Source organism: Moschus berezovskii, chromosome 1 (genome assembly GCF_049115385.1).
Source record: "Moschus berezovskii isolate FMDL1 chromosome 1, NW_MosBer_1.0, whole genome shotgun sequence".
Lineage (NCBI taxonomy): Eukaryota > Metazoa > Chordata > Mammalia > Artiodactyla > Moschidae > Moschus > Moschus berezovskii.
In genome coordinates, this window is record NC_142460.1 from 41,192,261 (window position 1) to 41,215,199 (window position 22,939).

Sequence of the window (22,939 nt, forward strand, 5' to 3'; positions counted from 1 at the left end):
ATGTAGAAAAGAGGGAGAATTCAAGTTAATAATTTCAGGTTCAATATATCTACCAAAAAGTCAGTAAAAGTTGTTTAGGTCTGACCTAGAGACTTTGCAGAACAACTTAGAATATTTCATATCATTCTATCATTGATCATGTGGGGTTCCCAAGATAATGATTATGTTAAGTATATGTGTGTAGTGTGTGTGCCCAAGTTTAACCTTAGCAAATCAAGCTAGGTGAGGTGCTAAAAAGTGTAGATGCCTGTGAGCCAAGGGTGATTGCTGAAAAAACAATGCATAAGTCTAAACAGCGTTTGAGTTTTCCATTATATTTTATGAACTTGGGCTATAAGAGTAAAGATAGTAATGTATAGCACTGTTCTTTTTTGTATGAGTCATATTTATTGGCAATCCCCAGGCTATAAAAAATTAAACAAACACTACAGGGAAAGCAAAGTTATTTTCAAGTTTTTAAAAGTTAAATCTCTGAGAAAAAACACGTGCTATTAGACCTGTAGGGGAGGAAAAATTTTCCTTAACCCTCTTTAGGTATCTGACTAGATCTGAAAACTAAACCGTCTAAAAATTAAGGACAGATTAAGAGAAGAAAGCAGACACATTTTATTGAATTTTTATGAGTCTACAAGACAGTGAAGACCCAAAGAAGTGACCAGAGCAAGAACTTTTATACAGTTCAGACACAGAAATAATAAGTTTGTAAAGAACTGACAAGACAGAGGAGTTTGGGCTAGGAGTTGTAAATGGTAAAGAAGTAACTAAGAAGATAAGAGTTAGTTTAACAAGGTTAGTTTGCATAGATTTCTTTGCCCCCAGTTCCCTGTTTCTGGTTATTCGAATGTTCCTTTCTCTTGGTTCAGGGAGGTTACCTTCCACCTGGAAGTTTTACAACCTGTTTCAGGGAAGAAGAGTAAGGGAGGAGCAGGCCAGAGTTGACTTCTCTGCTTCTGCCATTTTCTTAACCTCCTTCAGCTTAAAATATTCAGTATGCCAAGGTACCATATGCTGGAATAACATGTCTTGAATCTCATCAGAGCTTTCTCGGAAAATGTGTCAAAGCGTAAATTAAATACTTCTGGCCATTCCCCATTTGAGACTCCCCTGGTGGCTCAGACAGTAAGGAGTCTGTCTGCAATGCAGGAGACCCGGGTTTGATCCCTGAGTTGGGAAGATCCCCTGGAGAAGGAAAGAGCAACCCACTCCAGTATTCTAGCCTGGAGAATTCCATGGATGGAGGAGCCTGGCAGACTTCAGTCCATGGGATCGCAAAGAGTCAAACATGACCTAGCAACTTCACTTATTCCCCATTTACTGGCCTAAATGTAGGGCTTCTTTCTGAAATACTTAGTTTTTACCTTTGTTTTTACTTATTACATATATGGAATATTTTTACATTTCCAAATAATATTCAACAAAAATTAAAGACTATCTACTAAGTTCTGCATGCACATTAATGGTTAAGGTGAACATAATCTGTCTTCTCATGAAGTCTTTTTCTTTGTTTTAATTCAAATGTTCATAGAATTTATGGAAATGTCCACACAGGATGCAGTGAGCTAGAATATCAGAGTTTTAAATCTGGAAGGTATCCTTATAACTTACAGATGATGAAACCAAGGCAATTAAATGACTTGACCTAGGTTATGCAGTAGCAGAGTCAGGGGGAGAATCCAGGTTTTTCAAACATCTATGTTCCACGCTTAACCATACAGTTGCAGTTGTTTGGGAGCAGATGATAAGGGAACAGCATGGGGGAGTTCTTAAGTTAATTAGGTAAATTTCCAGCAGGACAGATACAATTTTAAAGATTAAATCAAAGGAATATATAAGAACATAAATGTATCTGGGAACAGACCCACTTTATCTTGAGAACCTGTTTTAGTGATGCAATCTAGCATAAATAATGTGAATCCTGTCCAGACATGTCCTGGTCTTGCCGAGCTGCTGCCCTGTCTGTACCCTCTCTAAGAAGCAAGGTAAAAGTCTTCATTAAGGCTGCTATTGTGGCTTGGAAACGGTTCCCATTATGGGAAAAGCCCAGCCTACATTCTCGTCCACTACTCACAGGACACAGTGATGGAATGCATATTTTGTCCTTTCCCAGTCTTGCTGAGAAGTACTTTAGCAAGTGATAGATAGTACGGGTCATGCTTGGTTGCTCAGTCCTGTCCAACTCTTTGTGATTCTATAGACTATAGCTTGCCAGGCTCCTCTGTCCGTGGAATTTCCCAGGCAAGAATATTAGAGTAGGTTGCCATTTCATTCTCCTGGGGATCTTCCTGACCCAGGGATCTAACTAGCGTCTCCTGTGTCTCCTGCATGTAGTGGAAAAATTGTGGAAACTGCAAGTTGCCCTCTGAATTTAAGGCTTGGTTTTCCAACTACTTAGTTTGTGTGAAACTTGAATGAATGACTTAACCACTCTGTGCCTTCATTTGAATGTGTAAAAATAAGGATAATAATATAGCTGTTTTGATGATGAATATACATAAATCACTTAGAATGGTATCTGTAACATAGTAAGATCTAAATAATAGATATTTTAAAAATAAACACTGGCATTTGTGTAGTCTGGATTTGGGCTGAAAATAAATACCGTCCAGGCAATATTATGTTGTGTGTGTGTGAATGTGTGTGTGTCTGTGCATGCATGACAGACCCAGGGTTTCAGATCATGAAGTCCTCCAAAGTAGTGACTCCCAAAGTAATCTTTTTTGTTTTCTCTCAATTTAAACTTTTCACCTTTCTGTCAGAGAGCTCTTAAGAAGCACATGTCTGCTGGCCTAGTTCACAAGTTAGTTGACCTTACATAATTTTTCAGCTTTATATATGTATATATAAATATATATATACGTACATAAAATCAAAACCAAAAACAAGCATATATATCCTAAAAATCAAAGTACCGAGGTCTTTCAAGCATTTTATGTGGTTCTATTAGATCTAGAGTTTCTGTTGTATTTCTCTGCACAGCGAGAGGTCTCAAAGTTTCATGTTGATGCTAGATTGTCCCGTTCCCACAGTGCTCACAGAACCCGTGTCACCCCTTTCAGTTAGGCACTGACACTGTACATTCTTGTTTTCTGATGAAATCATTTGCTATTGTTGGTAGAATAAATCTCTGCACATATGGTTGGGGAGGATCTTGCTGGGTATGTCAATAATTCTATTTCTAATGTCCCTCTTTTCCAAGGTTTGTATTCAGTATATAAAGTATCTGCTACCTGCGCTTTCTATGTGCCTTTGAAAAAGCTGAGTATTTGCTCCTTTTTGCCAAACTCTGTGTTCTTCATTTTATTTAAATAATTCCAAGCCTCTATATGAGAAGAATAGCTAGAACTGAATGTTAGGTAGATTTTATCAATGCATTACCAAGTCATGATTGATTTAACAGATATATTAGGCTAAATCCACTGAGGAGTTGTTGTTTTTTTATTCCACATGAATGTCATAAAAAATAATACAGGCTAGAGAGAAATTGGAACAAATAGTTTTGCTTTTCACTTTGCCCATATGACATCTGTGCATATTCAGCTAAGTTAAATTAACTAGCCTATCAATCATTGTCTGATTAGCTATAAAAGCACACATCTGTAAAAGAGCAACTATCTCTCAAAAAAAAAAATTACCCTTGTGTGTCATAGTCAAAAAGACTCCACATACAATGTATTTAAATGAATAATACATCTGGTTACCCCAGGCATCTAGTTTTTCTGACAAGTTCACCCTTGCCCCACTCTCCACAGGAGATTTTACTGGACCAACTACAGAGAGACATTAGCTTTTTAAATCGTTACATTTTATCAATATGATAGGATGCTAATAAAATTACCCGTGATTGTCCTTTTCTGAACTTGTTTTTATAATTTGGAAAACTCAGCAGTGGCCACAGGACTGGAAAAGGTCAGTCTTCATTCCAATCCCAAAGAAAGGCAATGCCAAAGAATGCTCAAACTACCACACAATTGCAGTCATCTCACACACTAGTAAAGTCATGCTCAAAATTCTCCAAGCCAGGCTTCAGAAATATGTGAACCATGAACTTCCAGATGTTCAAGCAGGTTTTAGAAAAGACAGAGGCACCAGATATCAAATTGCCAACATCCGCTGGATCATGGAAAAAGCAAGAGTTCCAGAAAAACATCTATTTCTGCTTCATTGACTGTGTGGATCACAATAAACTGTGGAAAATTCTGAAGGAGATGGGAATACCAGACCACCTGACCTGCCTCTTGAGAAACGTGTTTGCGGGTCAGGAAGCAACAGTTAGAACTGGACATGGAAAAACAGACTGGTTCCAAATAGGAAAAGGAGTATGTCAAGGTTGTATATTGTCACCCTGCTTATTTAACTTGTATGCAGAGTACATCATGAGGAACGCTGGGCTGGAAGAAGCACAAGCTGGAATCAAGATTGCCAGGAGAAATATCAATAACCTCAGATATGCAGATGACACCATCCTTATGGCAGAAAGTGAAGAGGAACTCAAAAGCCTCTTGATAAAAGTGAAAGAGGAGAGTGAAAAGGTTGGCTTGAAGCTCAACATTCAGAAAACAAAGATCATGGCATCTGGTCCCATCAGTTAAGTTCAGTTCAGTTCAGTCGCTCAGTCGTGTCCGAATCTCCGCGACCCCATGAATCACAGCACGCCAGGCCTCCCTGTCCATCACCAACTCCCGGAGGTCACTCAAACTCATGTCCACAGAGTTGGTGATGCCATCCAGCCATCTCATTCTTGGTCGTCCCCTTCTCCTCCTGCCCACAACCTTTCCTAGCATCAGAGTCTTTTCCAGTGAGTCAACTCGTCGCATGAGGTGGCCAAAGTATTGCAGTTTCAACTTTAGCATCAGTCCTTCCAATGAACACCCAGGATTGATCTCCTTTAGAATGGACTGGTTGGATCTCCTTGAAGTCCAAGGGACTCTCAAGAGTCTTCTCCAACACCACAGTTCAAAAGCATCAATTCTTCGGCGATCAGCTTTCTTCACAGTCCAACTCTCACATCCATACATGACCATGGGAAAAACCATAGCCTTGACTAGACGGACCTTGGTTGGCAGTGTAATGTCTCTGCTTTTTAATATACTATCAAGGTTGGTCATAACTTTCCTTCCAAGGAGTAAGTGTCTTTTAATTTCATGGCTGCAATCAGCATCCGCAGTGATTTTGGAGCCCAAAAAAATAAAGTCTGACACTGTTTCCACTGTTTTTCCATCTATTTCCCATGAAGTGATGGGACCAGATGCCATGATCTTTGTTTTCTGAATGTTGAGCTTCAAGCCAACCTTTTCACTCTCCTCTTTCACTTTCATCAACAGGTTTTTGAGTTCCTCTTCACTTTCTGCCATAAGGGTGGTGTCATCTGCATATCTGAGGTTATTGATATTTCTCCCAGCAATCTTGATTCCAGCTTGTGCTTCTTCCAGCCCAGCGTTCCTCATGATGTACTCTGCATATAAGTTAAATAAACAAGGTGACAATATACAACCTTGACGTACACATTTTCCTATTTGGAACCAGTCTGTTGTTCCATGTCCAGTTCTAACTGTTGCTTCCTGACCTGCATACAGGTTTCTCAAGAGGCAGGTCAGGTGGTCTGGGATTCCCATCTCTTTCAGACTGTTCATCAGGAGGCTTTTTATGAACATGAACAGTATCTGGTCCCATCACTTCATGGGAAATAGATGGGGAAACAGTGGGAGCAGTGTCAGACTTTATTTTTTGGGGCTCCAAAATCACTGCAGATGCTGATTGCAGCCAGGAAATTAGAAGACGCTTACTCCTTGGAAGGAAAGTTATGACCAACCTAGATAGCATATTAAAAAGCCGAGACATTACTTTGCTAACCAAGGTCCATCTAGTCAAGGCTATGGTTTTTCCCGTGGTCATGTATGGATGTGAGAGTTGGACTGTGAAGAAGGCCGATCGCCGAAGAATTGATGCTTTTGAACTGTTGTGTTTGAGAAGACTCTTGAGAGTCCCTTGGACTTCAAGGAGATCCAACCAGTCCATTCTAAAGGAGATCAATCCTGGGTATTCATTGGAAGGACTGATGCTAAAGCTGGAGTTCTAGTACTTTGGCCACCTCATGCGACAAGTTGACTCACTGGAAAAGTCTCTGATGCTGGGAGGGATTGGGGGCGGGTGGAGAAGGGGACGACCGAGAATGAGATGGCTGGATGGCATCACTGACTCGATGGACATGAGTTTGAGTCAACTCCAGGAGTTGGTGATGGACAGGGAGGCCTGGCGTGCTGTGATTCATGGGGTCGCAAAGAGTCGGACACCACTGAGCGACTGAACTGAACTGAACTGAAATGGATTTAAGGAAAGGCAAATTTCTATATATCAGGTATATACCTTATCTAAAAAAGCAAGGAATGTTTTTTTTTTTCCAGATTGGAGTCTATACCAGAATGAATGAATCAGACATTTGCAAAATCCAGATGACTCTGCTAGAACCCAATACTCCAGTAATAGCTGGCCTGGGAGTTCTTTTTCAAGTGCATTGCAGTGGAGCCCCTGATTATACCTAGTCAGCCTGAAGAAAGTTGACTACACATGGCATCCTGTACTGCATACATCTAATAATCTCCTTTAGCTTCAGAGAGTTCTAAATTGTCAAAAAATTCTTGGCACTGTGACATGATGTAGCATATATTGTAAAATAATTTACTAATAGACAAATAGCTAGAAAACATTTCAGCAAAGATAGTGCATCGTTGGCAGAAAATGACTGCATTTGGCATCAGCCTCAAAGGTACAGCAGGAAGACTAATAGTATGATGATTTCAAATTGGTATTTCTTCTAAGATCCATTTATTCTTACATTGTGATTGAGAAGCTGTGTATACTATTCTTCTAAAATGTACTTTTAAAATTTAAGCACACTTTAAAAAATTTATGTTTCTATTGATTGTTGTTCACTTGCTGAGTCACGTCCAACTCTTTGTGACCCCATGGACTACAGCATGCCAGGCTTCCCTGTCCTTCCCTATTTCCCAGAGTTTGCTCAGGTTCATGTCCATTGAGTCACTGATACTATCTAACCATCACATCCTCTGCTGCCCTTTTCTCCTTTTGCCTTCAATGTTTCCCAACATCAGGGTCTTTTCTGATCAATATTTCTATTGCTATTTAGGATTAAAAATATCTGTATCTGCTCTACCTAAAGGGCAAAATCTTATCTCAGTTTAATTTTCTTCTTCTGCATTAATGTTACCACTTTTCATGTTGAGTTTAACTGAAGTTTATTATGTTTTTGGTTTTCCTCTGCTCATCAACAATTATTTAGACATGACTATGAATCTGCTACTACTTGTATATTTGGTACTACATCACGCCCTTCTTTGGGGGATTCATTGCTTATTTGTTGATGTGTATTCCCAACTAATTCTTTCAGGTATTGCTTAACTTGGTAAACACTGCCAGGCTTTGATTTTCTGAATATTTGCTTATATTATCTTTTACTTTAATAAAATAATAAAAATATTAATTCACTTAGTTGAGTGAATTATAGGTTTGAAATAGTTCCATGCTGTCACTACAGTCATGTCCAACTATATAACCCACCAGGCTCCTGTCCATGAGATTCTCCAAGAAAGAATACTGGAGTGGGTTGTCATGCCCTCCTCCAGGAGATCTTCCTGACCCAAGGATCAAACCCTCATCTCTTATGTCTCCTGCATTGACAGGAGGGTTCTTTATCCTAGCACCACCAGGAAACCCATGAAATAATTCTCCTTCTTTAATTTGGAAAGTAGGAATATCTATCTTCTAGTTATGCTCCTGACAAATTATGCTGATGGCAGGCTGATTTTTCAGAGGGTTTGAGCTCATTTAAAGTCTAGCTTAGCACTTTTAATTGAAGATTCATGCTTTCTTCAGGCCTGAGACATTTTTGGTTGATATTTATTTGATGATATATTTTTCTGCATTTTCTTTCCTCTCATTCTATAATTTCTATAAGCTGGGCTTGGAATTTCTGGATATACTCTTTATATCAGTTAACTCTACACTTATATTTTTCCTCCTTTGGTACATATGTTCTCCTTCATGTGAGAATATCTCAGCTCAATTTTTCAACCCATTAATTCACTATATAGTATATTTTACTGCAATTATTGCCTACTGACTGAAATTTTCATTTCTGGTCCATTTTTATTCTAAGAGCTCTAGGAAATATGTTTTCATATACATGCAGTATTCTTTCAAATCTAACTATATGCTTATTCTATGCTGCTGCTGCTGCTAAGTCACTTCAGTCATATCCGACTCTGTGTGACCCCATAGACGGAAGCCCACCAGGCTCCCCGGTCCCTGGGATTCTCCAGGCAAGAAGACGGGGGTGGGTTGCCATTTCCTTCTGTGTGAAAGTGAAAAGTGAAAGTGAAGTCGCTCAGTCATGTCCGACCCTTAGCGACCCCACGGACTGCAGCCTACCAGGCTCATCCATCCATGGGATTTTCTAGGCAATAGTACTGGAGTGGCTTGCTATTGCCTTCTCCGATGCTTATTCTATACATTTTTGTTAATTAACTTTTTTCTTAGGAGGGGTTATTCTTTTTGTTATTGCTTTACTTCTATGTTATTGACTTTCTTTAAATGAGGAATGTTTCTTGGCTGTCTTTAGCTTTATTTTGAGAGTCACTATTCCTGTGCCTTTTGTATTTTTATGATCTGCCTCTAATGTATGGAGGAGGTCTTTGGAATGGATGCTTTTCTTCCAAATGTGAGAGTACCCATCATAGCCAGAAATCAGTAGCTATCTGACAGCTACAAGACCTCTCCAGCCCTATACTTTTCTTGAACCAGTTGTTCAAGCCCGCATAGCATAAAAGACTGAGAAAGGGAGAAATAGACTAGCCCGCTGCCCTTTGACTAGACCAGATTCAGATCTCCAATTAAGATTCTTTCTAAATGCTCCAGAGTTTTCTCCAAATTCTTGGCATTACCGACACGAGGCTTAGAGATCCTCAAACCTGTTACCTCCATGGCATATGTTATAACCTCTTACCTCCTACATATGTTTTAACCAATAGTTTCCTCCGGTTTTGTTTTGCTAAGGATCTGATTGTATATGATCCCATACCTCAGAAATTCCAAAACTTTGTGATTCAGTAATTTGACTTTTTATACTTTCAAAAGTACTTTCTATACTTTAAAAAATACTTCTGTTTTGGGTTGTTATTATTTTGTGTGGTTTGGAATGAGAAGGAGAATATAAATGTGTGCCCAGCCTATCCTGTATCAGAAATCATCTTTACAAGAAGAGTTTATAACAGTGAATTTATTTCCCCCAAGATCAGTGGAAACACTTCCAGAGTGTATTTGGCCTTCAGCACAGGGCTTTACAAATAGCATGGTAAATTGTATATCATAAGCTATCTTGCACTGCAAATATTTTCTTAGGTCTTATCATGAGGTGAAGATAATAAGGTGAAGAGAAGGTTCTTTCAATTCTTTTTTTGACCTTATACCCTGCTATTTGGGGATATTTTTCCTAGCAATGTTCTCATTATAATAGAATTTCCCCACAATAAATGTGAAATCTCTTTACAGTTTATTGTAATTGGTTGAGATATTAATTTTTAATGGAGTTCTCATGAGGACAAGGAGATATCCTTTGGGATTATGTGGTGGTTTTATCCTTTGAGAAGATGAAGTCATTTTGAATATAGAGCATCCCTTAACTTGCTTAATGGGATCATTGACCAATAACTTTCTATCGGTGACCTGACTTGACTTCAATGCTGAGTTGTCTGAAATATATGCAAGACTGTGACATTTAATTACAACACAGTTTTCAGAAATAGCATCATTACATGTTAGCCACTGGATCATGTACTTTTGGCAGTGGATATGGGCTAATTTCAACAATGCAAACTTCCTTTTTTAAACCACAGTTACAGACAGAGAGCACAGAAACTCTCTGTGTGACTCTATGTGGCTAATATCCCAGAGTCATAAACGAGAGGCCATTACAGATAGTTGATAGAGTATGCTGAATATTAACTCCATAGTTATCTCCTTCCTTCCCTTCCTATCTACCCCTTCCTTGGCAGCAGGTTGTAAATATCCATGCTGTGTGTCTTTCACATTTTTGCCTGAAAATATCATATCTTCTAAGGTTCTGAGGTCATTAGAAAATTAGAAATAATAAAATCATTTCTTGAGTCCATATAGTTTTTTTTTTTCTTTCTAAAAAAGAATTTTATTAAAAAAGCACAAATGCAAAGAAATGAACAGAGGAAAATGTATGCGTCGAACCTGGACTGTTCACTTATGATAATATACATGCTACAATTCCATTCTCCCCAATCATTCCACCTTCACCCTCTCCCACAGAGTCCCAAAGACTGTTCTAAATGCCTATGTCTCTTTTGCAGTCACTTATACAGGGTTCAGGTTACCATTTTTCTAAATTCCATATATATGCGTTAATATACAGTATTGATGTTCTTCTTTCTGGCTTACTTCACTCTGTATAATTGGCTCCAATTTCATCCACCTCATTAAAACTGATTCAAATGCATTCTTTTTGATGGCTGAGAAATACTCCATTGTGTATATGTACCAAAGTTTTCTTATCCATTCATCTGCAGATGGACATCTAGGTTGCTTCCATGTCCTGGCTATTATAAACAGTGCTGCAATGAACATTGGAGTACATGTGTCTCTTTCAATTCTGGTTTCCTCGGTATGTATGCCCAGGAGTGCGATCGCTGGATCATATGGCAGTTCTATTTCCAGTTTTCTGAGGAATCTCCACACTGTTCTCCATAGTGGCTGTACTAGTTTGCATTCCCACCAACAGTGTAAGAGGGTTCCCTTCTCTCCACACCCTCTCCAGCACTTATTGCATGTAGACTTTTGGATAGCAGCCATTCTGACTGGTGTGAAATGGTGTCTCATTGTGGTTTTGATTTGCATTTCTCTGATGATGAGGGATGTTGAGCATTTTTTCATGTGTTTATTAGCCATCTTTATGTCTTCTTTGGAGAAATGTCTGTTTAGTTCTTTGGCCCATTTTTTGATTGGGTCACTTAGTTTTCTGGAATTAAGCTGCAGGAGCTGCTTGTATAATTTGGAGATTAATCCTTTATCAGTTGCTTCATTTGCTATTATTTTCTCCCATTCTGAAGGCTGTCTTCTCACCTTGCTTAGAGTTTCCTTTGCTGTGCAGAAGCTTTTGATTTTAATTAGGTCCCATTTGTTTATTTTTGCTTTTATTTCCAATATTCTGGGAGGTGGGTCTTGGAGGATCCTGCTGTGATTTATGTCGGAGAGTGTTTTGCCTATGTTCTCCTCTAGGAGTTTTATAGTTTCTGGTCTTACATTTAGATCTTTAATCCATTTTGAGTTTATTTTTGTGTATGGTGTTAGGAAGTGTTCTAGTTTCATTCTTTTACAAGTGGCTGACCAGTTTTCCCAGCACCACTTATTAAAGAGACTGTCTTTTCTCCATTTTATATTCTTGCCTCCTTTGTCGAAGATAAGGTGTCCATAGGAGCGTGGGTTTATCTCTGGGCTTTCTATTTTGTTCCATTGATCTATATTTCTGTCTTTATGCCAGTACCATACTGTCTTGATGACTGTGGCTTTGTAATAGAGCCTGAAGTCCGGCAGGTTAATTCCCCCAGTTCCATTCTTCTTCCTCAAGATTGCTTTGGCTATTCGAGGTTTTTTGTATTTCCATACAAATTGTGAGATTATTTGTTCTAGTTCTGTGAAAAATATTGTTGGTAGCTTGATAGGGATTGCATTGAATGTATAAATTACTTTGGGTAGTATACTCATTTTTACAATATTTATTCTTCCAATCCACGAACACGGTATATTTCTCCATCTATTCGTGTCCTCTTTGATTACTTTCACTAGTGTTTTATAGTTTTCTATGTACAAGTCTTTTGTTTCCTTAGGTAGATATATTCCTAAGTATTTAATTGTTTTCATTGCAACAGTGAATGGAATAGTTTCCTTAATTTCTCTTTCTATTTTCTCATTATTAGTGTATAGGAATGCAATTTGAGTTGATGCTCCCAATGTTTCTTTTAATAGCTCATACTGACTTAATACTTTCTTACTTATAAGGGGATATCCCTATAAAAAGGAAACTAATTAAGCAACTGATACAACACTGTTGGGTTCAAAGTATTATTGATGGAGACAGATCAACCCAAAAAGGGCATTTGATTTCTACAACAAATCTAACCTTGACTTTCACATTCAGCTCAACCAGAACACAATGTGCTTTTCCTAAATGCATGTTGGGTCTCTAATGTTAAGTTTCTCCTTAAGAAACATAGGCATGGTACTCCTTATCCTATTTTAGCAATGAGATGAAAAAGTTTGGTAAGTTCACCCAAGTCAGACAATCAGTCATTGGTAGGTCCAAGGTTAAAATTCAGGAATTCTGGAAGAAATGCAAGGATGACTCCCCAATGACTAAAAATCTAGTCACAAAGTTATAAATCATAAAAGAGATGGCCCCTGGTTCAGAAAACTGGAGGCTGGATGAAAATTACAAAGAAATCTCCAGAGTATCACTGGTGCTAAGATTCCCAAGTACAACTGAATGGAAATTTCTGATCCCGTTATCAAATAATGTGAAGTTAATGGTGAACCGAATGTAACTAAACCTGCAAAAATGTCCAAACACAGTCTGATAATGGGTAGACTGACGAAACTCATGAAGAAAAGACATGATTTTTCTGTGGGAAAATAATGTGTTACTTCAGTCATTCAGTTCAGTTCAGTTCAGTCGCTCAGTCGTGTCTGATCTTTGTAGCCTGTAGACTGCAGCATGCCAGGTCTCCCTGTCTATCACCAACTCCTGGAGCTTATTCAAGCTCATGTCCATTGAGTCAGTGATTCCATCCAACCATCTCATCCTCTGTCATTCCCTTCTCCTGCTTTCAATCTTTCCCAGCAACAGGGTCTTTTCAAATGAGTCAGTTCTTTGCATCAGGTGGCCAAAGGATTAGAGTTTCAGCTTCAACATCAGTCCTTCCAATGAATGTTCAGGACTGATTTCCTGTTCTCCAACACCACAGTTTAAAAGCATCAGTTCTTCGGCACTCAGCTTTCTTTATAGCCCAACTGTAACATCTATACATGACTACTGGAAAAACCATAACTTTGACTAGATGGACCTTTGTTGGCAAATTAATGTCTCTGCTTTTTAATATACTGTCTAGGTTGGTCATAACTTTTCTTCCAAGGAGCAAGCTGTTAAGTTCATGCCTGCAATCACCGTCTACACTGATTTTGGAGCTCCCAAAAATAAAGTCAGCCACTATTTCTGCTGTTTCCCATCTATTTGCCATGAAGTGATGGAACTGGATGCCATGATCTTAGTTTTCTGAATGTTGAGTTTTAAGCCAGCTTTTTCACTTTCCTCTTTCACTTTCACCAAGAGGCTCTTTAGTTTTTCTTTGCTTTCTGCCATAATGGTGGTGTCATCTGCATATCCGAAGTTATTGATATTTCTCCCAGCAATCTTGATTCCAGCTTGTGCTTCATCCAGCCCAGCATTTCTCATGATGTACTCGGCATATAAGTTAAATAAGCAGGGTGACAACATACAACCTTGGTATGCTCCTTTCCCAATTTGGAACCAGTCTGCTGTTCCATGTCCAGTTCTAACTGTTGCTTCCTGACTTGCACACAGATTTCTCAGGAGGCAGATCAGGTGGTCTGGTATTCCCATCTCTTTCAGAATTTTCCACAGTTTATTGTGATCCACACAGTCAAAGGCTTTGGCATAGTCACTAAAGCAGAAATAGATGTTTCTGGAACCCTTTGACTTTTTTGATGATCCAGCAGATGTTGGCAATTTGATCTCTGCTTCCTCTGTCTTTCCTAAATCCAGCTTGAACATCTGGAAGTTCATGGTTCACATATTGCTGAAGCCTGGCTTGGAGAATTTTGAGCATTACTTTACTAGCATGTGAGGTGACTGCAATTGTACAGTAGTTTGTGCATTCTTTGGCATTGCCTTTCTTTTTCATTACTGTTCTTTTACAGATTGTGTCCAAAATACAAAAAAATTAGAAGGCAAGTGATAAAAGAAGAAAACCTAATCCATATTAAAGAGAAAAAAGAGTCAATAGAAGCAAATACCAATTGAAATAATTTTGTGTTGCAGGATGGGGGAGTCGAGGGACAGTGGGGAAATGAACACATTTTCAATAGGCTTCCCATATTTGTCTACATTTGCTTCTTTTTGTCCTCCTTCTCAACAAGGTTGTTGTTAAATTAATGCACATTTAATTTAATTTCCAGGTATTGAAATTATCAGAAAGACACTTATAAATGGTTATGATCAATGTGTGGAAAGGGTGAATTACATGTGTGAATAGATGAGGAATTTTATTGGAGACTTGGACATTTTTATAAAATCAAATGGAAATGCAAGACATGAAATATATCTTCCAAGAAATGAATTCATTCAATGGGTTTATTGACAACTTGATTGAACACAGAAAATAATTAGTGAACTTAAAAACAGTACTGTAGAAATTATCCAAAATGAAACATACAGAGAAAAAATGCCAGTGAAAATAATGGAGTAGAGTATCTTGAGATTGATGGGACAAAATCAAATGATAAAAATATGTGTGACTGGTGTGCAAGGAAAGGAGACAAAGAATGGGGCAGAAGAAATATTTGAAAAGATGATGAACAGAAAATTTCCGGAATTAATGGAAGACATTGAAGAAGCACAGCAAGCCTTAAGTGGAGTATATACAAAGAAATTTCCTTCTTAGTACCTCGTAGACCAAGTACCATAAGTTAAAAGTAAAAGGATATCTTAAAAACTGATAAAGAAGACAACCACAAACGGAAATGATGATAAGAACTCTTTTACCAACAATAAAGGCTAGAGGAAAGTAGAACAACCTCTTTGTTTAAAATGCTGAGAGGAACGTTATCAGCCTGTATTTCGTGTCCTGTAATATCCTGCAGATGCAGGTGCATGCGTGCTCAGTCGTGTCTGACCCTTTGTGACCCCATGGACTCTGGTTAACCAGGCTGCTCTGTCCATGGCATTTTCCTGACAAGAACACTGGTTGCCATTTCCTCCTCCAGGGGATCTTTCCATCCCAGGGATCGAACCTTGGAATCAAAGCCACGTCTCTCGCATCTCCTGGATTGCAGGCAAATTCTTTACTGCTGAGCCACTGGGGAAGGCCTCATAGCCTATAGACTTAAAAAATAAAGAGGAAATAAAGCAGTTTCAGAGTGAAAAAAAGGTGTAGTTTATCTGCAGTATATCTGCGCCATAATAAATACTTAAAAAGTTTTTGGACTGTAAAGAAAGAATAGCAGAAAGAGAAAACATGTAAATGAATATTTGTATGCTGTAACCATTTCACCCTTGCCACGGCTGGATGGCATCACCGACTCGATGGACATGAGTTTGGGTGAACTCCGGGAGTTGGTGATGGACAGGGAGACCTGGTGTGCTTTGATTCATGGGGTCGCGGAGAGTCGGACACGACTGAGCGATGAACTGAACTGAACTGAACTGAACCATTTCACGCTGACCAAAAATTTTATTTAGTACAATAAGGCCAGAAAAATACATGAAGCATAACAATTCAAAACAATTCAAAAAGAAGGAATGAATCTGTCGTTAATCATAGGTGGCATAATTATGTGTGTATAAAACTCCATGGAATCCACATATACAAAGTAACAAATACTAGAACTAATAGGTGAATTTAGCAAATTCTCAGATATAGGTCCAATATTCAAAAAGCAGCTACATTTTCTAATTATTAACAAATGTAAAAATAAATTTAAAAATACCTTTTAAATATCCCCCAAAACCTTAAACATCTAGAAATAAACCTAATGAAAGATCAGCAAATTATAAAATATTACTGAAAAAAATTTTAATGTACCTGAATAAATACCATATTCATGAACTGGAAAACTCAAGATTATTAAGATGTCCACTTTCCCAAAATTATTTATAGATTTGATACAATTTCAATAAAAATATTAGCATATTTTTTTGGAAAGAAATTACATGTTAGTTCAAAAATGCAAAGGACCTAGAATAGCCCAAGGTAGTATTGATAAAAAAGAAAGTGAAGTCACTCAGTCCTGTCTGATTCTTTGCGGCCCCAAAGACTGTAGCCTACGAGGTTCCTCCATCCATGGAATTTTCCAGGCAAGAGTACTGGAGTGGGTTGCCATTTCCTTCTCCAGAGGATCTTCCCCACCCAGGGATCGAGCTTGGGTCTCCTGCATTGCAAACAAGTGATTTTACTATCTGAGCCACTGGGGAATTGATGGTGCGAATTTTTAAAAATTCAGAAATAGGCAAATATATAAATGTTATGATACATACATTATATGATATATACACATATACAAGTTATATACACACATATATGAATGTATAATACATACACATACAAATGCAAATATACTGCTGTCTGACCAAAATGGCAAATCAAACTAATGAGAGAGATAAAAGTCTTTCTAGCATGATGCAGCAACTGGCTGCTCATTAGGAAAAAAAAAACAAAAAACTTCAACCTTACCTCACTCAAAACACAAAATATTATTTGGAGGTGGAGCATGAATGAAAGTGGCAGAATCCTCTTTCTCCTGCCCAAAATGCCATATTGGCAAAAGGATTATTTTGAGCTAACGACACTTGAAAAAACAGCTGGTATGAGAAGAACACTCTGACCTCTCTTTTCTTCCTGAAAGCAAGAGATAAAATTTCTTTGTGAAAGATATCCTTCCTATACCAGGAGGAAAGAAATATTCTCATTACCAGAGATGGGGAGTCAAGGCTGAAAGAAATCTGAGCAAACAGACCTCGTTAAAATAGCTTTTATCTTTCTTTAGTCTCTCTATACATTTACTTTTCTACAATTGTCTCTCTTTGTTCAACCTAGTACATAAACATTTAGATCTAGCCATTTTTTTTGTGTGTCTTCATTTTTTATATGAGGCTCCCAGGTACAGAGGAGACTGGTGGGCTACAGTCCATAGGGTCACAAAGAGTTGGACATGACTGAAGCGACTTAGCAGAAGCAGTAGCAAGTATATGTAAAAATGAACCTGGATGTTTTTCTCCTGTTAATTTGCCTTATGTCAACTTAAATTTTAGAACTAGCCAGGGATTCTAAGAGGAAGAAAGTTTTACCTCTCCTACATGAACTTAAATATAAAAACTATAATAAAAATCTAGAAGAAAATAAGTAAGGATATCTTTGTCACCCTTGGTTATGTAAAGATTTATTAGATAAAACTTTTAAAATGCCACTAAAAACAATGTTGAAATTTCATTAAAATTAAAAACTTGTGCTCATGAGAAGAAAATGACTGGACAAGCAAGGGCTGGGAAAATATTCTTATCATTTTTATTCATGAATAACTCATATCCAGAACATATAAAGAACTTTCACAAGTTAGCAATAAAAAGTTAAACAGCCCAATTAAAAAATAGGAAAAAAAAAAAACAAAACCTTGAACAGACACTTGGCAAAAGGAAATGTAGAAATGAACCATCCCACATGGGAATGGGGGAGATGAGCATGTGATACTGAGCATCACCAGTCCTCAGGGAGACACGATTTCAGTATAATGAGATAGCATTTTACACCCACTGGAATGGCTAAAAACTGACACTACCAAATAGTGGTGAGACGGAGGAGCCCCTGAAATACTCACAGATTGCTGGTGGCGGCGGAAAATGTCACAACTATTTTGGAGAATTTTTTCCCAGTTTCCTAAAAGTTAAACATTCCATGTAACAGGAGTTCCACTCCTAGATATTTACCCAAGTGATATGAAAACATATATCCACACAAAGGCTAGTAAAAGAATGATCAGAGAAAACCTGGAAGCGATCTATGCATCTCTACTCAGAAAAATGGATGAGCAAATTCTGTTCTAGTCATACAATGAAATAATTAGTCAGTAATAAAGAGTGAGTTAGCAATATATCCAACAACGTGAATGAATCGCAGAAACATAATATGGAGCAAAAAAAAGCCAAATATAAAATACATATGCTAAGTTGCTTCAAAATGACAATAGAATTCAGTCCAGTGGGGTTTGACTGGAAAGGAGCAGGAGGGAAATGTTTGGGGTGGTTGAAATGTTTTATATCTGGCTTTGGGTGGTGTTCCATTGGACTATACACCACTTGGCAAAACACACATGTGAAAGCTTAAAATGTGCTTTTCATACTTAAATTTTTTAAATCTACCTGTACTATTTTTTAAAATTTTTAACTGGAAGATAATTGCTTTACAATGTTGTGTTGGCTTCTTCTGTACAACAAGGAGAGTCAGCCATAAGTGTCTATACATATTCCCTCCCTCTTGAGTCTTCCTCTCATTCTCCTCCTCTAGGTCATCACAAGAGGGCCAGGCTGGGCTCCTTGTGTTATACAGCAGCTTCCCACTAGGTATATATTTTACACAAGGTAGTGTGTATATGTCAATACTATTCTCTCAATTTGTAAATTACATAATTTTTCCAAAAACAACAACAATTTTAAGCATCATGAGTTCTTATAAACTGTCTTTTTTTAAACACGTGGCTTTCCTTTAATAAACGTGTTTAAAGCAATACTATGACCTCTGCAAGACTTGCTCAGAGTATCTGTGGTGGAAAGAAAAGGTTAGGTCGGCACCACCTGTTTCTGGCACTCTTCTAACTAGACACCAGGCTGCCTGCTGGCTTATCCCAGCTTTTCAGGACACAGGGAGCGCGGCAGTAATACCCGTGAGCCTCATGCTTGCAAGATGGACACCATATGTTTGCACTGTCATTTCAGAGCTCTTCTCATCTATCTCTTTCCTCTGCCCTTTTAGCATCTGAGGTCCAGTGACCCCTAGAAATTTAATGTAGGAAGGCACCATGAATAAAATGTTAATTTTTTAATCTAACACGAAAGAAGACATATATGTGAACATTTATTCTTTTCAGTTGTCCAATAGCTGTTGCTTATCAAATTATCATCAAAAGTTTCAAACTGTGTCTTAAAAATGAATATCCATGCTTTTCAAGGATAGTTGTGAAAACCAATTAAGAACTCCTGCACAGATTGTTTAAAGGTATCAATTACACATGATAGAAGCTCTCAATAAAGTAGATTAATATCAGACAAATAGCAATATGGGGCAGAATTTTCAGAAACAAATAAATTAGTACTCAAAGGAGACACTCAAATAAGGAAATTACATTTTTAAGGTGAGTTTGCGAATGGGTTACTGAGCCGGGTCTTTGATTCTGTAAAATGACCAGATTAAGATTTAATCACAAAATAATTTGTGTAGAACCTGAGATTTCAGGCTATAACTGCTAAATATGAAAAGTGCCTTTCTGCCTTCCTTGGTTTTCATTTGTGGGACTTCAGAAGAATGTATCGGCAAATCTCTGTGCTTTTGGCCACAGGCATCTGTTTATAATGTCTTATCCTGGAGATACTTGAAGTGCCTAGAGGAAGAGGGTGAAAAGTTATGCATGTGAAGGGTGATATTGTTAAGGGTGGACAGAAGGAGAAGTATATTTGCAGAATGGTTCTGGGGCGTGGGGCAAGTTTTAGAATTTACTTCTAAGTATAAACCCAAAGAAACATAATTCTGTTGGCTACATTATTTTTTTTCAAATTGCTCTTATTTGTGGAGCTAATCTCTTCTCAGTTCAGTTCAGTCACTCAGTCATGTCTAACTCTTTGCAACCCCATGGATTGCAGCACAGCAGGCTTCCCTGTCCATCACCAAATCCCAGAGCTTACTCAAGCTCACGTTCATCAAGTTGGTGATGCCATCCAACCATCTGATCCTTGATCTTCCCCTTCTCCTCCTGCCTTCAATCTTTCCCAGCATCAGGATCTTTTCCAAGGAGTCAATTCTTCGCATCAGGTGGCAAAAGTATTGGAGTTTCAGCTTCAGTATCAGTCCTTCCAATGAATAATCAGGACTAGTTTCCTTTAGGATTGAGTGGTTTGATCTCCTTGCAGTCCAAGGGACTCTCAAGAGTCTTCTCCAATACCACAGTTCAAAGCTACACACCATAGTACTAAGACAATGAAATTTACAATGTAACTTACTTATGAGGAAAAGAACCCACATGTAGCTTTAACATTGCATTTGCTGCCTTCAGTTTTAGAATCTCTGAGGAGTGAAAAGCAATTCATATGACTTTTTCAATCTATTGCCATCTTTTGTGTGAAAAATCTACCTCCCCCAAAACCTGAGGAAATAGCTTCTCTCTCCTACCTCATACATAGAAATTACATCTCTTCCTCATTTATTTTATTGTTTAATCCAATCTATTACTCTCTCTCTTTCTTTCCTACTTTTTTTCTTCAGCCCAATCTAATGTTCTCCTTTTTGATGTGTGTAATGATAACTATATGTTCAGTTTTGGATCAGTGTGTTCTTGCGTATGTGTTAGTCACTCAGTCATGTCCAGCTCTTTGCAACTCCATGGACTGTAGCCTGGCTCCTCACGGAATTCTCCAGGCAAGAATATTGGAGTGGGTTGCCATTTCCTTCTCCAGGGGATCTTCCCGACCCAGAAATCGAACCCGGGTCTCCTTCACTGTGAGCAGATTCTTTATCCTCTGAGCTACCAGGAAGTGTGTTCTTAGGTGGTTACAAAATAGGCTACATCCAAGAATAATTAGTAGGACTTCCCAGGTGATGCAGCGGTAAAGAATCAGCCTGCCAATGCAGGAGATGCAGGTTCGATCCCTGGGTCAGGAAGATTCCTATGGAGAAGGAAATGGCAACCCACTCCAGTATTCTTTCCTGGAAGATCCTGTGGACAGAGGAACCTGGTGGGCTACAGTCCATATGGTCACGGAAGAGTCAGACATGACTTAGTGACTGAGTATGCACATGCAAGAATAATCAGTTAAGAAGAGAAATGCCACAGGAAAGTAAATATTGTTTGGAAAAGAAGTATTAGGATTTGGTGAATGAGAAGTGATGGAGCTTCAGATGGCACAGAGTGAAACAAGCAATGTGGGTGTGCAGATTACAACATTTCAAGTGTGGCTGTTGCATTCACATTCACATATTCTATTCCTATAATTCTAATCTTTGGTAAAGCAGTATTCTCCACTTGCCATCAGCTCAGGAATGTGGAATTTGTTGGGGGTCACAAATTTAGATGACTCTGCTGATGTTAAGCCAGTTTCCCCCTCCCCAGGCTCTGTGAACTTTCGAATAATACACCGTGGTCTTGACGATCTGTGGAAAGTTGTACTTATTAAAACATAGAGTAGAGTAACTGGTTTTGTACTTGCAGGGCCAGAGTGAGTTTATCTGTACTTTGTCGCTCAGTCTGATTATCATCTTTATTATTCAATTTAAATTTGTGAGCATCAGGTGTGTGTGCATGGGAGCTTTTTAACTCGCTGAGGCATTCTGCTTGCTGATCTTGTCACCAAGGATGTCAGAAAGTGACTCTGGGTTCCTTTATTCACTTTCCATCAGAGTTTGTCTGTTCTTCAGGGTTTGCTTTGCTCCTGAATTAGTTTTATGTTCCATAAAACTTGATAATTCTCAGAGGGAAATTTGAAGTTCATTCTTTTGGTTGTTGCTTGCCTACTAAAATCCTAGGGCTGGGCAAAAATAGATTCAAAACGTTTACTAGCATAATATACAGAATCAGGCTTGTTCTGAGTATTTGAAGTCTTAGTAAGTGTTCTCTTGGTTATCTGAGACCTATGTTTCTTGCAAATGCCAACTGACTAGTGATATTTCAGCCACTTCTAATGAGTGCTCTCAAATCTAATGAGCTTTTCTTGCTTTGGCCTGGCCTATAATAATACAAAGCTATATGGGCTATGACTTCACCAATAGTAATTCTGACCCATTTACCCTACAGCAACTCTTGTGGCCATAACATGTTACAGACATTTGAGATGTTATCCTCTATCCAATGTTAGTAAATCCTGTATTTGGACATGTTAAATGTTCTTTTGTCTATAATTTTTCTTTTGAACATGTTAAGCAACTATAGGAGCATAGGTTCACTGTTTAAAAAGAACATAAAAATGTCAGAACATAGTTGATAAGAATTAGTATTAAATGGATTATGATATATTACCCAGGACTTAAACTACTTGGAGTAAAACACTAAACTAACATGAATGATTAGTGGCATGGTGTGAACACTTTTCTGTAACTTATTGTCAGAAACCTATTCTAAATATCCAAATGGTCACTCAGAAGCAATGGTTCTTAACTCAGGAGAAGGAGGAATGATGGGGAGGGAAGATTTTGTCCCCTAGAGGGCACTTAGCCATCTCTGGAATCATTTTTTGGCTGTTACAGTTGGGGATAAGGATGTTAATGGCATCTAGTGTGGAAAGACCAGGGCATTGCTAAACACAGCACCATTCACCCCAGCAATGAATTATCTGGCCCTAAACACCAATAATGCTGCAGAAAAGCAATCTTGCTCTAAAGACTGCTCAGAGAAATGACGTCTTTTGGCAAAATAAGCAAATTAAATACAATTATGGAAGAAGGAAAACTTAGCCCGTAAGTCTACCACTTTATTACGTCGACGTCAATCTTTGTGTTAGCCTTTGGTCCCTCACTGTACTGTACATTTTCACTGTATTTGAATTGTAGTACTCCCACCACATTTGACATTGGTGTGGCTTGACTTTTGAAATAAATATTCTATATTTTAGAAAGCAAGCTAAATAGCTGGGAGAGACATAAGACTCAAGCTTGAGCATGGTAGAGTTGAACGGCAGTGGAATGTACCTCCTAGGGCCTCTCTAGGTTTCAGGATTTGAGGCCCAAGTTTTGTAATCTAATGTCACACTGAATAATGATTTGGGAAGCTACAAAACAACCAAGTCTGCAGTCATTGCCACTGAGCACAGACGAAGGGGGAAACATTTTGCATAAAGAGGTTTGGCTGAGTTAAT